The following is a 13,923-nucleotide window of genomic DNA, read 5'->3' as shown; positions in this document are numbered from 1 at the left end:
AACGATTCAGCATCCACAGCCCTTTGGGGTAGAGAATTCCAAAGATTCACAACCCTCTGTGAAGAAATCATCTGGCTCAAAGAGCCGTATGGACTACTCCTGATCCTAATTCTTATGTTCTTATGTACTACATCCACTAGTTCCCCTTTACCTACCCTGCTAGTTAAAGCCTTAAAAAACTCTTAATAAATTTGATAAACATGATTTCCCTTTCATAAAATCATGTTGACTCTGACTAATCACATTAGGATTTTCTAAGTACCCTGTTACCACTTCCTTAATAATTGATTCAACCTCCAGCGCGAGCTGCTCCAAGTGTGCGACAATTTTGAGATGGGCGACTGGGTGACGTCATCAAAACCCTGGTCGCTGTTTTGGAGTGTGGGCAGAAACATTGGCAAGGCCCAGGTACAGAGGAATGGGAAGGTCAGGGCGGAAGAGCGGCGAGAGTTTATGGCGTTGGTGCGGCAAGAGATCGTGGCGTAGGAACGGTGAGAGATCGTGGCGGAGGTGTGGTGATTTTTTTGTGATGGAGGAGCGGCGAGAGATTGTGGCAGAGGAGCAGTGTGAGATCGCGGCGGAGGTGAGGTGAATGTTTGGCGGAGGAGCGGCGAGAGATCGTGGCAGAGATGCAGTGAATGTTTGTGGCGAAGGAGCAGCGAGAGATTGTGGCGGAGGTGCGGCAAATGATGGTACAGGGCCCAGAAGAGTCGAGAGCCCAGGGATAGCATGGGCCAGCCCACATTGCGATATATATGCGCACTAGGTCCGCGCAGCAGAGCAGGTCTCCAGCCGTCCTGGTTAACCCTTGCCACTGGATAACAGCCTAACTTTGTCGAGGCCGTGTGGTGGCTGGTGTGCAGCAGTCACCACACGTTAAAAAATTTCACGCACAGGAACCTTCCACCCCCTCAATTGGAGTTCAGGACTGGAACATCAGGTCCTTCATTAAAACACCTGTGAACTCGTGGAAGCAAGTCATCCTCGTTCAAGGGACCGCTTATGATGATGATGAATAATGGATTCCAGCATTTTTCTGACGACTGATGTCAGGATAACTGGCCTGTAGTTCTTGGTTTCTCTCTCCTTCCTTGAATAGTGGGGTTACATTTACGACCTTCTAATCTGCTGGGAGAGTCCTAGAATCCAGGGAATTTTGGAAGTGCACAACCAATGAAAGAAAAAAAGAAAAACTTGGATTTATATAGCACCTTCCATGACCACCAGTTGTCTCAAAGCGGTTTACAGCCAATGAAATACTTTTGGAGTGCAGTCACTGTTGTAATGCATCCATTAACATTGAAACCACCTCTTTTAAAACCCTAGGATGTAGGCCATCAGGTACACGGAATTTGTTGGTGTTTAATCCCATTAGTTTCTCAAGTACTTTTTCTCTACTGATATTAATTACTTTAAGATCCTCACTCTAATAAGACCTCTGGTTCCCCACTATTTTAGTATGCTTTTTGTGTCTTCTACTATGAAGACATATACAAAAAATGTATTTAATCTCTGCCATTTCCTTATTCCCCATTATAATTTGTCCCATCTCAGCCTCTAAGAGGCCAACACTTATTTTAGCTATTCTCTTCCTTTTTACATATTTATAGAAACTCATCATCTATTTTTATATTTCTTGCTAGCTTACGCTCATATTCTATATTCTCCCAGACCTGTACCACTATCTAACCTAAAGGGTGTGACTTCCTCCTGGATCAAAGTGTTCAGATAATTCTCTCCTTCCCTGATGTCCCGCAATTTCTACACCTCAGGCTCCAGCTCAACAAATCTGAGCTGAAGTTCCTCAAGATGCAGACACTTACTGCAGATGTGGTGTTCTGGGATTGCAATGCTCTCCACAAAATTCCACATGCTGCAGTTGTGGCACACCACCTGCACTGCCATCCCTTTACAACCTTGTTTTAATTATTTAATTAAGTAACGTTTATGTATTTAATTAACATAGTTTATAGTTTTGTTTTGTTTTGACTTGTTTCTTGATCTAGTTTATTTATAGGTAGATGAAATTAAATATTTACCTGTAACATTAAACACTACAAGTATTGGAGGCAAAAAGCAGCACCTCCTTTCCCCTCTGTTCTGAATTCCCACTCTCTCCAAATTCTCAACTTTACCACTCTGTTTAGAAGCACTCCTTTTAAGACCACTTTGTCTGTCAGCAGATAGTGTTTACTTTTATACCCTTGGAGCCAAACTCAAGTTACAAGTGCTTACTCAGCTCCCTGCTCATTGTAATTAGCTCCTATTCAAGACAAACACTTACAGCCGATTGACAGTTTTCTGCCACTGATAGGGAGTTTCTGTTAACCACAGTTTTTAAAGTTCGAAGTTAAAGTAAAAATTGTAAACTAAATTTCACTTTTTACAGCTAGTACTCACCCAGACTCACCCAGTACTTACCAGAGACATCCACTCTCTCCAAATTCCCAACTTTAACATGCTGTTTAGAAGCACTAAGTTTCAGACCACATTATGTGCAATGTTCTCACTTCATATTAGTTCATCAGAAAATTTCATTTTTAAATAGGTCGATTAAAGCTTTGATACATTAATCCTCATTTTGATTTCATACAGCAACCAGATGTGTCAGCCTTGGCTCAGTGGTAGTACTTTTGCCTCTGAGTCAGAAAATCGTGGGATTAAGTCTCGCACCAGGACTTGTAACTTTCAATTTTGGCGGGAGTGTAAAATGGGTGCTATCGGATCGGCCATCCATTAATACCCCACCCTATTTTGTTTTCCATTGATTTCACTGTTCAGTGTTGCCTTTTGCCCCTCCATCACCAAAACTATAGTCCAGGTTTTCATGTCGGGCAATGTAGCTTGAATGGTAGGGGCAGAGAAGTTAAGCTGAGAAAGAAAAGACTCCATTCTAAACATAACACAAAGGAATAAATGAAAGGTACAATCCCAAAAAACAAAGTATAATCAGTGCAAGAATGGGGAAAAAATGTTGACTGCAAATTCTCAAGCTTCGTGCATCCCCAGCAAATGCTTGTCGGAAAACCTGGAGCAAGCATAAACCCAGTGCAATGACTCTTTGCCCGGTAAAAGTTTAATCTCAGCCCCTGAATATAAAATTAAAACATGCCAATTTACTGATGTACTGTTAAATAGCATCAACGCTGTATAATTCTGTGCAAATGATATCCATCAGTGTCACAGTTGTAACAGCCCTTGTTTCTCATAATATGATCATTTTGTCTCCAACTGTGTACAGAAATATGTAACACAACCACTGTAATTAATAAGGCTTGATACAGCAGGCTTGTGCATTGTCATTCCTGGGAAATATGCCTGTCACATTCTAGAGCGTGTAAGCTTATTATCTCTGGAAGCAGCAGTTAAGGGTGCAAGTATTACGATGAAACTAGTAACGATTGGCTAAGGGGGGGAAAGGCAATTAGTTCAATAATTCTATGGTTTAGTGAAAAAGCTCATTATTTAATAAGTTGAGTATGTGAACAAACGAACATTTCTAAAAAAAAATCTATGTTAATTACACACACAACAGCCCAGAAATTGCTGGAATTCCAGGAACGTAATTTGGTTGAGTTGGGGTGGCGGTGGGGGGTGGGGGGGGGGGCGGCGGGGGGAGTGAGGGGTGGGGTTGTAATTTGGGATGGAACTTGGTCAACCGTGTTTCTGCCTCATTGATAAACCGAAAGGAAATTGCGTTCCAAAGAACTGCTGTTGCTTCTCTCTGCCCTTGTTATCTCGCACCAGCATGTTGCGGGTTTCATGGGGTGTTCCCAATCTTCTCCATGAAATCTGTCTGAACCATCCCTATTAAACCCAGAAAGACCTGCACCTACTGAGAGCAGGCGTATGTCCGATTGTGGGCCTACAGTGGGACCTGAAGATTCAAAGGCAAATGGTAATTTGATCCCAAGAGGATTAATTTCTATTTCCAAATGTTCCCTGAAGGCAAATGGAAAATAATTTTACCATCTTTAGCTCGATCTGGGCCCCAGACTTCCACTCTCCCCTCACTCTGAATTCCACCACCACTGTTCGCATCCCAATTATTTCAATGACCCCTGTCCCTGGGATTTGGGACGGGATCAGTAATAGGTCAAAGCATTGGGCTGAAGTTTCACCTCATTGTACTTCAACAAGCACAATGGCACCATGGAATTTCTATACCAGCATATTTATAAGTGGGGCGATATGGTAATTCAGTCTTGTACAAACTATGTGTAATAAAATTCTGGGTTATAACAAACCATCTTAAATTCTAGAGGTATCGTTATGGGTTCCTACTATACCAGATAAGAAATCAGGTGAACTCTCTGGTGAGTACTACACTGTAATTAAAATACTCCTAAAGGATAATCTTCTGTACCACAAGTGTAGATAAACAAACTGTGGATTACATGAATGTTTATTCACACTCCAGCAATCATTTACATAATTTTTCAACTATAGGGACTGCTTTCCTAACAATCCCTGAGTCCCCAAAATACTATGTTTTAAAAATTTGTCACAGTGCTCATTTCAACTTCTAACTCTGTGACTCATTGGGATTCTAAACAGATGCATATTTTAATCAGTATATTTTATTATTGACGTTATATTGGTAACAGCATGTGCTCCCCACTTAGGTTCTGCATTCATCAGGTCCGAGGAGACCACTGTACTTAATTAAATGCACCAGTACATTGCGCCAGAGAGAGTGCTATAATTAGCAACAGTGCAACTGCTTAAACTGTAGCTGTGAGTTCATTTAAAAAAATATATTTAATATCCTATATATTAATATTAACACTTAAAGTCCGAATGAATCATGGTGTTACAAATGTAAACTATATCCATGACAAATTACTTACTACAAGGATCAAAATTATGGAAGGCGTGTTCTTCCACCAGAAGGGCAATAGGGCAGAATTCTCTGACTGTCCATTGGATCACGTCTTAACCCCAAATCAAATCTCAGGGGCAATTCCATTTGAATATCAGGGGGAGGCATCGCTCTATTAGTGGCGTGACTGCACGACCAAAGGAACTTTGAGGCAGCACCATGCCGTTCCATCATGGAGCGGCATTGGCCGAAGATTCTAACATCCAAATGTTCGTGCATGCTGCTCCCTCGCTGGTCTGCTGAGAGCCGAACAATAAACAGTCCCTCTTAAATGGATTGCCATTTAAAATCAGGATATTTCATGTAGCACTATTGTCATGTATTCAACCAGCATTGTAACCCATGTATAAACTGACCTAAGTTGTACACCGTGAGAACACTGACCACTAGGTGGGAGACACTCCTAACCTGGAACTTCAGGTATAAAAGGGGAAGCTCCACCCACCTTCATCACTTGAGTGCTAAGGAATAAAGGACAGGTGACAGACTGACCTTCTCTCAAGCATGGGCCTCGTGTGCATTTATACTGTGTAGTAAGGACGTATCAATGGCGACAAGAAACTGGGATTTAAACCACGCGACCATGGCCACTAGCAGAACAGACGAGAGGTACTGTGTTAAGGAATGGTTGGGACAGAGATTCAACATTGTTAAAGCAACACACAGTTCTCCAGGCAGACAAGGGCAGTCAGGCATGCCCCAACATGTAGTCGAACCCAGAGGGGGAGTTCGACAGACAATGGCAAGCTGAACAGCGATTCACGCCATTGCAAGGGACAATGCGGCCAGTAATGGGGCCATCAACACCTGTTAATGGTGCACTCAAGGACAATAACAGGGGCAGTCAGGGACGATCGACTGGCAAGGGACCTTTTGTTTCAAACCGCAACTCATGCTGGAGGCGTGGAGGCATACATTCAGCTGGAGTTTGCAGAGATGAGCACAATACCTGCAGAAATTGCAGAAATGAACACTGGGGGAAATCGCTGGAAGCTGAAGTTCAGCGAGTTCATGTGGAGCACGTATACAGTTCATACACCAGGACGCCACCGATAATGATGAAAGTGCTCCTCAATGGCATCCCAGTATCAATGGAGTTAGACACGGGTGCCAGCCAGTCCCTGATGGGTATCAAACAGTTTGAAAAGTTGGGGCATCCAAGGCCAGGAGGCCAAAATTATCGCCGATTGACGCACAGCTACGGACTTACACAAAGCAGATCATTCCGGTGCTAGGCAGCGCCACTGTAGTCATTACCCACAAAGATTCGGAGAACAGTTGCCACTCTGGATTGTCCCAGGGGACGGTCCCGCACTACTGGGGAGGAGTTGGCTTGCTGTCATGAACTGGAAATGGGGCGATGTCAATGCAATTTCCTCTGTGGAGCGAGTATCATGCTCACAGATCCTGGACAAATTTGATTCATTATTTCAACCCGGCATTGGCACTTTCATGGGGGCCAAGGTAGTGATTCACATAAACCTGGACGCCAGACCAGTACACCACAAGGCCAGAGCGGTGCCGTACGTGATGCGGGAAAAGATAGAAGGCGAATTAGACCGCCTGTTGAGGGAAGGCATCATCTCGCCAGTCGAATTCAGTGACTGGGTGAGCCCGATTGTGCCGGTGCTCAAGGCGGATGGGTCGGTCAGGATATGTGGCGATTACAAGGCCACCATCAATCGGGTGTCACTCCAAGATGAGTACCCGCTACCGAAAGCGGAGGCCATCTTTGCGACGCTATCCGGTGGCAAACTTTTTTCAAAATTGGACCTGACCTCAGCTTACATGACCCAGGAGCTGGCGAATGAGTCGAAGAAGCTGACCACCATCACGACACACGAGGGGTTGTTTGAGTACAACAGATGTCCGTTCGGGATTCGCTCGGCCGCCGCGATCTTCCAACGAAATATGGAAAGCCTCCTCAAGTTGATTCCAGGGACGGTGGTTTTTCAGGACGACATCCTCATTACGGGTTACGATACTGAAGAACACCTCCACAACCTGGAGGAGGTGCTACGCAGACTGGACCGGGTAGGTCTGCGACTGAAAAAAGCGAAGTGCGTCTTCCTAGCTCCAGAGGTAGAATTCCTGGGGATGAGGGTAGCAGCAGACGGGATCAGCCCTACTGCATCCAAGACGGAAGCGATCCAGAGAGCACCTAGACCCCGTAACACGACGGAGCTGCGTTCGTTCCTGGGGCTCCTGAACTATTTTGGTAACTTTCTTCCCAAATTGAGCACGCTGCTAGAGCCGCTACATGTGCTCCTACGCAAAGGTCGCGAATGGGTTTGGGGGGACAGCCTGGAAAGGGCTTTTAATAGAGCACGCAATTTGTTATGTTCCAACAATCTGTTAACACTATATGACCCATGTAAGAAACTTGTGTTAACGTGCGATGCGTCGTCCTATGGTGTCGGGTGTGTGTTGCAGCATGTCAATGCCAAGGGTCAATTACAGCCGGTAGCTTATGCCTCCAGGAGTCTGTCCCAGGCAGAAGGGAGCTACGGGATGGTAGAAAAGAAGGCGCTCGCATGTGTATATGCGGTAAAGAAAATGCGCCAGTACCTGTTTGGCAGGAAATTTGAGCTGGAAACAGATCACAAACCCCTAACGTCCCTTTTGGCCGACAACAAGGTCATAAATGCAAACGCATCGGCCCGCATACAGAGGTGGGCACTCACGTTAGCTGCCAATGACTATATACAATTCGGCACAGACCGGGCACCGAAAGCTGCGCCGATGCGCTCAGCAGGCTCCCACTAGCCACCACTGAGGGGGCTACCGAGCATGGTGCTGAGATGGTCATGGCTGTTGAAGCTTTCGGAAGCGAAGGCTCACCCGTGACAGCCCGTCAGATTAAAGTCTGGACAAATAGAGACCCGCTACTGTCTCTAGTCAAGAAATGTGTCCTGAATGGGGACTGGGCAGCCACGTACAGGGCATGCCCTGAGAAATTTAAACCATTTCACAGGCGCAAGGATGAACTCTCGATTCAGGCTGATTGCCTACTGTGGGGAAACCGAGTAGTCATGCCCCAGATGGGCAGAGAGGTGTTCATCAGAGAACTCCACAATGGGCACCCAGGCATTGTCACGATCAAGGCAATTGCCAGGTCACACGTTTGGTGGCCAGGGATAGACGCAGATCTGGAACTTTGTGTTCGCAGGTGCAACACGTGTGCCCAGCTGGGCCATGCGCCCAGGGAAGCCCCCCTTAGCCCCTGGCCATGGCCCGCCAAGCCTTGGTCACGCATCCATGTGGACTATGCAGGTCCTTTCATGGGGAAAATGTTTTTGGTTGTAGTAGACGCCTACTCCAAATGGATCGAGTGTGACATTTTAAATTCAAGCACATCCTCTGCCACGATAGAAAGTCTACGGGCAATGTTCGCCGCCCACGGTCTACCGGACATCTTGGTCAGCGACAATGGCCCGTGCTTCACAAGCACTGAATTCCAGGACTTCATGGCAGGCAATGGAATTAACCATGTTAGAACGGCACCGTTCAAGCCGGCCTCAAACGGCCAGGCAGAACGAGCAATGCAGATAATCAAACAGGGGATGCTCAGATTCCAAGGGGGTTCCCTACAAACCCGCTTATTACGCCTCCTGTTGGCCTATAGATCCCGACCACACTCGCTTACAGTGGTTCCACCCGCAGAGCTACTAATGAAAAGGACGCTCAAAACGCGATTATCCCTTATACACCCCACCATGAAAGAAATTGTCGAGAGCAGGCGCCAGTCACAATATCACTACCATGACAGGAATGCGAGGGCGCGATGTATTGATGTAAATGATCCTGTTTTTGTCCTCAACTATGCTGCAGGGCCCAAATGGCTCACAGGTACTGTGGTTGCCAAAGAGGGAAATAGGATTCTGGTAGTTAAACTTACCAATGGACAAATCTGCCGCAAACATGTGGATCAAACAAAAAGGCGGTTCAGCAACCCCATAGAAGAAGCAGAGGAAGAACACGATATAGAGTTCACTCCACCACAGGTGACCGAACACCGGAACCAAAGGGAGGAGAGCCCAGTCACTGTGGGCAGTCCGGACAGGCCTGAGGCACTGCAAACAGCAGACACTCAGGCCAGCGCCCAACAATCGGAGCCCCAACTCAGGCGCTCTTCAAGGGAGCGTAAACCACCAGAGAGACTCAACCTGTGATCCCAATAAGACTTTGGGGGGGGAGGTGATGTCATGTATTCAACCAGTATTGTAACCCATGTATAAACTGACCTAAGTTGTACACCGTGACAACACTGACCACTAGGTGGGAGACACTCCTAACCTGGACCTTCAGGTATAAAAGGGGAAGCTCCACCTACCTTCATCACTTGAGTGCTAAGGAATAAAGGACAGGTCACAGACTGACCTTCTCTCAAGCATGGGCCTCGTGTGCATTTATACTGTGTAGTAAGGACGTATCAACTATAATATAAACGGTACACAGAGACCATAATTGTTCAACTGTTCCCACAGACTTGCGCTATAACTCCAGGGGAAGTGCACTGGAATGGCTGCAAATTCCACTGGGAACCGGAGATGTATACAGTCAGATACAACAAATTATTCAGAGCATTACGTGGAATTTACAGCACAGAAGCAGGCCATTCGGCCCAACTGGTCCATGCTGGTGTTTATGCACCACACGTGTCTTCTCCCACCCCTCTTCATCTAACCCTATCAATATAACCTTCTATTCCTTTCTCCTTCATGTGTTTATCTAGCTTCCCCTTAAATGCATCTATGCTATTGGCCTCAACTACTCCTTGAGGCCAAAATTGGTGGACATACTGCCGCATACCACCGGCAGACTGCCGACATACCACCCAAAATTGCGAAATTGATCAAAAAATACCTACATACCACCCACATACCACCCGGCCTGAAATTCATCAGTGACATACTGCTGGGTGGTATGCATACCATCCACCCACAGACTGCCCAAAAGTCCTACATTGGTAGCATACCACCGTCATACCACCAGAGCTGCACACAGATGGTTTTATGTCGATGGTATGTCGGCGGTATGTAAACTACAATGTTCCTCTCCCCAGCCCCCCAGCAATCTATTCCGCCCACCCCAGTGATCTATTTCTCTCCCCACCCGCCCCCCCCCAGTGTTCTAGTCTTCCCCCCAGAGAGATCTAACCCCCAGAGAGATCTAACTCCCTAGAGAGATCTAATCCCACCCCCAGAGATCTAGTCCTCCCCCTAGAGATCTAAACCCCCCCACCAGAGATCTATTCCGCCCCCCCCCCGTTACCCAGAAAAACATGTAAATAAATAAATAAATAACAATATAAGTATTATAAATAAATCAAAAACATTGCACTAAACAATTAAAAATCTAAACGTACCTGGAGACACCTGTGATCCGACATCGGCTGTCTGTGGTCTCTGGACTGCTCTTCTCGGGGGTCGGGGGGGGGGCGGGTGGGGGGTGGTGGGGACGGAGGTCGAAGGAAGAGTGCGTATGTGCAGAACTCGGGACCCGAAGAGTCCCGAGTCCCAGACAACTTACCCTGCACTGCCGGAGCAGACCATCCGTCGCACTCTGCTGATGCACCTCTCAGGACCACCCGGACCAATGTTGTCAGCACTCCGCCCCAGCAGTACCGGGCGGTAAAGATTGACCAACCACCGCGAAACTGCCGAGAATTGGGCAGTCCACCAAAATCGGGCCCCTAGTGTTAGCGAGTTCCACATTCTAACCACTCTCAGGGTAAAGAAGTTTCTCATGAATTCCTTAGTGGATTTATTAGTGACTATCAAAATACAGTAGTGCTGTCTGAAGGCATCACACCAAAGGCATTCTGTGGTGAGGGTGTGCTGTAGAAAGGATGCTTTATATGATTTTGTTAATGGTACGTGACCTATAAAATGTAATATATTAGAGAGCAGTATAGTGAAGGCCAGTTTATTTGCAATACATTTAACAATGGGTCCTTTCAATATGTGGGTATGTGGCTAATCTTCCTGTTCTGTCAGTACTGTGATGGACACATGTCATACGCATAATGTTACATGTAACAGCAGGAGGAGTTTAGAAGATGTATAAAGTGTGGTTGATTGTTGAACCCTGCTGAACTCCATCCATCTTTGGGCTTGATCCATTGAAAGCTGCAGTAACACTGTTACTGGGTTTCAACTGTTGGCGCTTACTCAAAGTAAATAACACTAAATAATATTTTATTTTTATGTTATTCAGCAATTTTAGCAAAGAAAAATTTCTCTTTTTTTCATTCATATGATTAATTTTATGATGCAATTCAGTCAAAGCACTTTGTCCACAAAATGAATAAAAGAGGAATTGACTCCTAACTTGACACATGTTGAAGTGTATAATATTCATAACTAGGAACTCTACAACCGATGAATGCAACTGAGACATGAATGGGAACATTTTCCTCTTGGGAACCTGAGTGTAAGTAAAGGCCTGAGTGCAGCCCATAAGAAGCAATTGAACATGAAAAGCTGACCACCCCTATTTTTTGTCTGTTTAAATTAATGGCCCCAAAATTGGATGTGCTCCATTATGGGCTTGAGATCCTCTTGCCCGATTTTCCTCTATGATCTCCTCCCAGGCAATTATTTACACCCAAGTGCAAAATAGGTTCAATTTGCACTGAACAATTTGCTTTCTGTAATTAACTTGCATATCATAGAATCATAGTGTCATGTATGTACTTTTGGGATCACTAGCCACTAAATGGCGTCACTGTTGGAGGCCATTGGGCTACACGCACGCGTGTGCAGTTCAAGTATAAACGGCCAGCATTTTGTATATTATTCACATGGGGCCTTAATAAAGCAGAGCCAAGGCCATACCTCTTGGAGTTAAACAGTACTCAGTCTAACAGTTATTGCATACACAACACATACAATCATAGAAATTTACAGCACGGAAGGAGGCCATTTCTGTTGTGTATGGAGAAAGAGTCAGACTGAACACTAAGCTCAAAGTAAAGTGTGATCTCAATCTTTTATTGCAGTTCTCCAGAGTGCCTCTTCAACCTATGAAGCCTCCTTAAATACCTGTGCTTCCAAGAGATTATGGGATCCCTTGGGACTCCAGGGGATGAGCTCTCTGGTGGCTGTACAGAGTAAAAATAAGTTTACATGCATAACAACACTCCCCCCAAAGTCAATAGTGTAACTTTTTACAATGTAAGTCGATCTGAGGCCCTTCTTGCCCTGGTTGATCGTCTCGGTGTGAAAGCTGGTGTTGTTGAATCATTTGTTGGGCCCTGCTGGGCTGCTGTGGACAATGGGTTCTGCTTCGTGGTCAACCGTGGTGTCGGTTGCCACTGGTGTGTATGTTGGGGGATCAAAAAAGGTAGGGTCCAAGGTGGGTTGCTCAGGATAGTCCGTGAATCTGAGTTTGATTTGGTCCAAGTGTTTCCGGTGAATGAGTCCATTTGAAAGTTTGACCCGAAACACCCTGCTCCCCTCTTTGGCCACGACAGTGCCGGGAAGCCACTTGGGACCTTGTCCATAATTTAACACAAATACAGGATCATTGATTTCAATCTCGCGTGACACATTTGCACTATCATGGTATTTGCTTTGTTGAAGCCGCCTGCTCTCTACCTGTTCATGTAGATCAGGGTGAACTAACGAGAGCCTTGTTTTAAGTGCTCTTTTCACGAGCAGTTCAACAGGCATGATTCCACTGAGTGAGTGGGATCTCATGCGGTAGCTAAGCAGGACTCAGGATAGGTGAATCTGCAGTGAGCCTTTTGTTACCCTCTTCAAGCCTTGCTTGATGGTTTGCACTGCTCTTTCTGCCTGACCATTGGACACTGGTTTAAACGGGGCAGATGTGACATGTTTGATCCCGTTACGGGAATTCTTGGAACTCAGTACTGGTAAAACATGGCCCGTTGTTGCTCACCAGGACATCGGGTAGGCCGTGTGTGGCAAACATGGCCCGCAGGCTATCAATAGTGGCAGCGGACGTGCTAGCCGACATTATCTCACATTCAATCCACTTGGACTATGCGTCTACAACCACAAGGAACATTTTACCCAAGAACGGGCCTGCATAGTCGACATGTACCCTAGACCACGGTTGGGAGGGTGAAGACCATAAACTTAGCAGCGTCTCCCTGGGTACATTGCTTAACTGCGAGCATGTATTACATCTGTGAACGCAGGATTCTAAGTCCGCATTGACACGTGGGATCTGGCTTTCGCTTTCATCGTTATGATGCCTGGATGGGTACTGTGGAGGTCATTGATGAAGGTGTCTCTGCCCTTCCTGTGAACCACTACTCGATTGCCCCACAGAAGGCAGTCTGCCTGTATAGACATTTCATCTTTGCACCGCTGGATCGGCTTTATCTCTTCCTGCATTTCCACTGGGACACTGGACCAGTTCCTGTGAAGCACACAGTTTTTGACTAGAGATAATAAGGGGTCCTGGCTTGTCCAGGTTTTGATCTGCCGGGCAGTGATGGGTGATTGGTCACTCTCAAATGTTTCCATAACCATGGCTAGATCTGCAGGCTGCACCATTTCCACCCCGTGTTGAGCAATCGCAGCCTACTGAGAGCATCGGCGCTGTTTTCTGTACCTGGCCTGTGGCAGATGGCGTAGTTGTATGCGGACAACGTGAGCGCCCATCTCTGGATGCGGGCCGATGTGTTGGTATTCATCCCTTTACTCTCGGAGAACAGGGATATGAGTGGCTTATGCTCAGTTTCCAATTCGAATTTTAGCCCAAACAGGTATTTAATGCATTTTCTTTACCCCATAGACACACGCTAATGCTTCTTTCTCAATCATGCTGTAGGCCCTCTCAGCCTTCGACAGACTCCTGGATGCATAAGCAACCGGTTGCAGTTTCCCGAAATCATTAGTTTGTTGCAATACACACCCGACGCCATATGACAACGCATCACATGCTAGTATCAAACGCTTACATGGATCATACAACACAAGCAATTTGTTTGAGCATAACAATTTTCTCACTTTTCCAAAGGCATTTTCTTGGCTTTTGCCCCAAACCCATTTGTCCCCTTTTCGTAG

The 13,923-nt window shown here is 46.0% G+C and overlaps 1 protein-coding gene and 1 long non-coding RNA gene across 2 annotated transcripts in view; one reads left to right on the top strand and one right to left on the bottom strand.

Moving 5' to 3' along the window:
- Positions 1-13,923, bottom strand: part of calcr (calcitonin receptor) — a 180,824-nt gene that overhangs the window by 40,951 nt on the left and 125,950 nt on the right. The window lies entirely within an intron of this gene.
- LOC139263920 (uncharacterized) overlaps positions 1-13,923 on the top strand; it is a 99,562-nt gene that overhangs the window by 40,386 nt on the left and 45,253 nt on the right. The gene's annotated exons all lie outside the window — the stretch shown is intronic.

The sequence above is a fragment of the Pristiophorus japonicus genome, chromosome 5 (assembly GCF_044704955.1).
Source record: "Pristiophorus japonicus isolate sPriJap1 chromosome 5, sPriJap1.hap1, whole genome shotgun sequence".
Classification (NCBI taxonomy): Eukaryota; Metazoa; Chordata; class Chondrichthyes; family Pristiophoridae; genus Pristiophorus; species Pristiophorus japonicus.
This window is presented reverse-complemented; position numbering and strand designations above follow the sequence as displayed.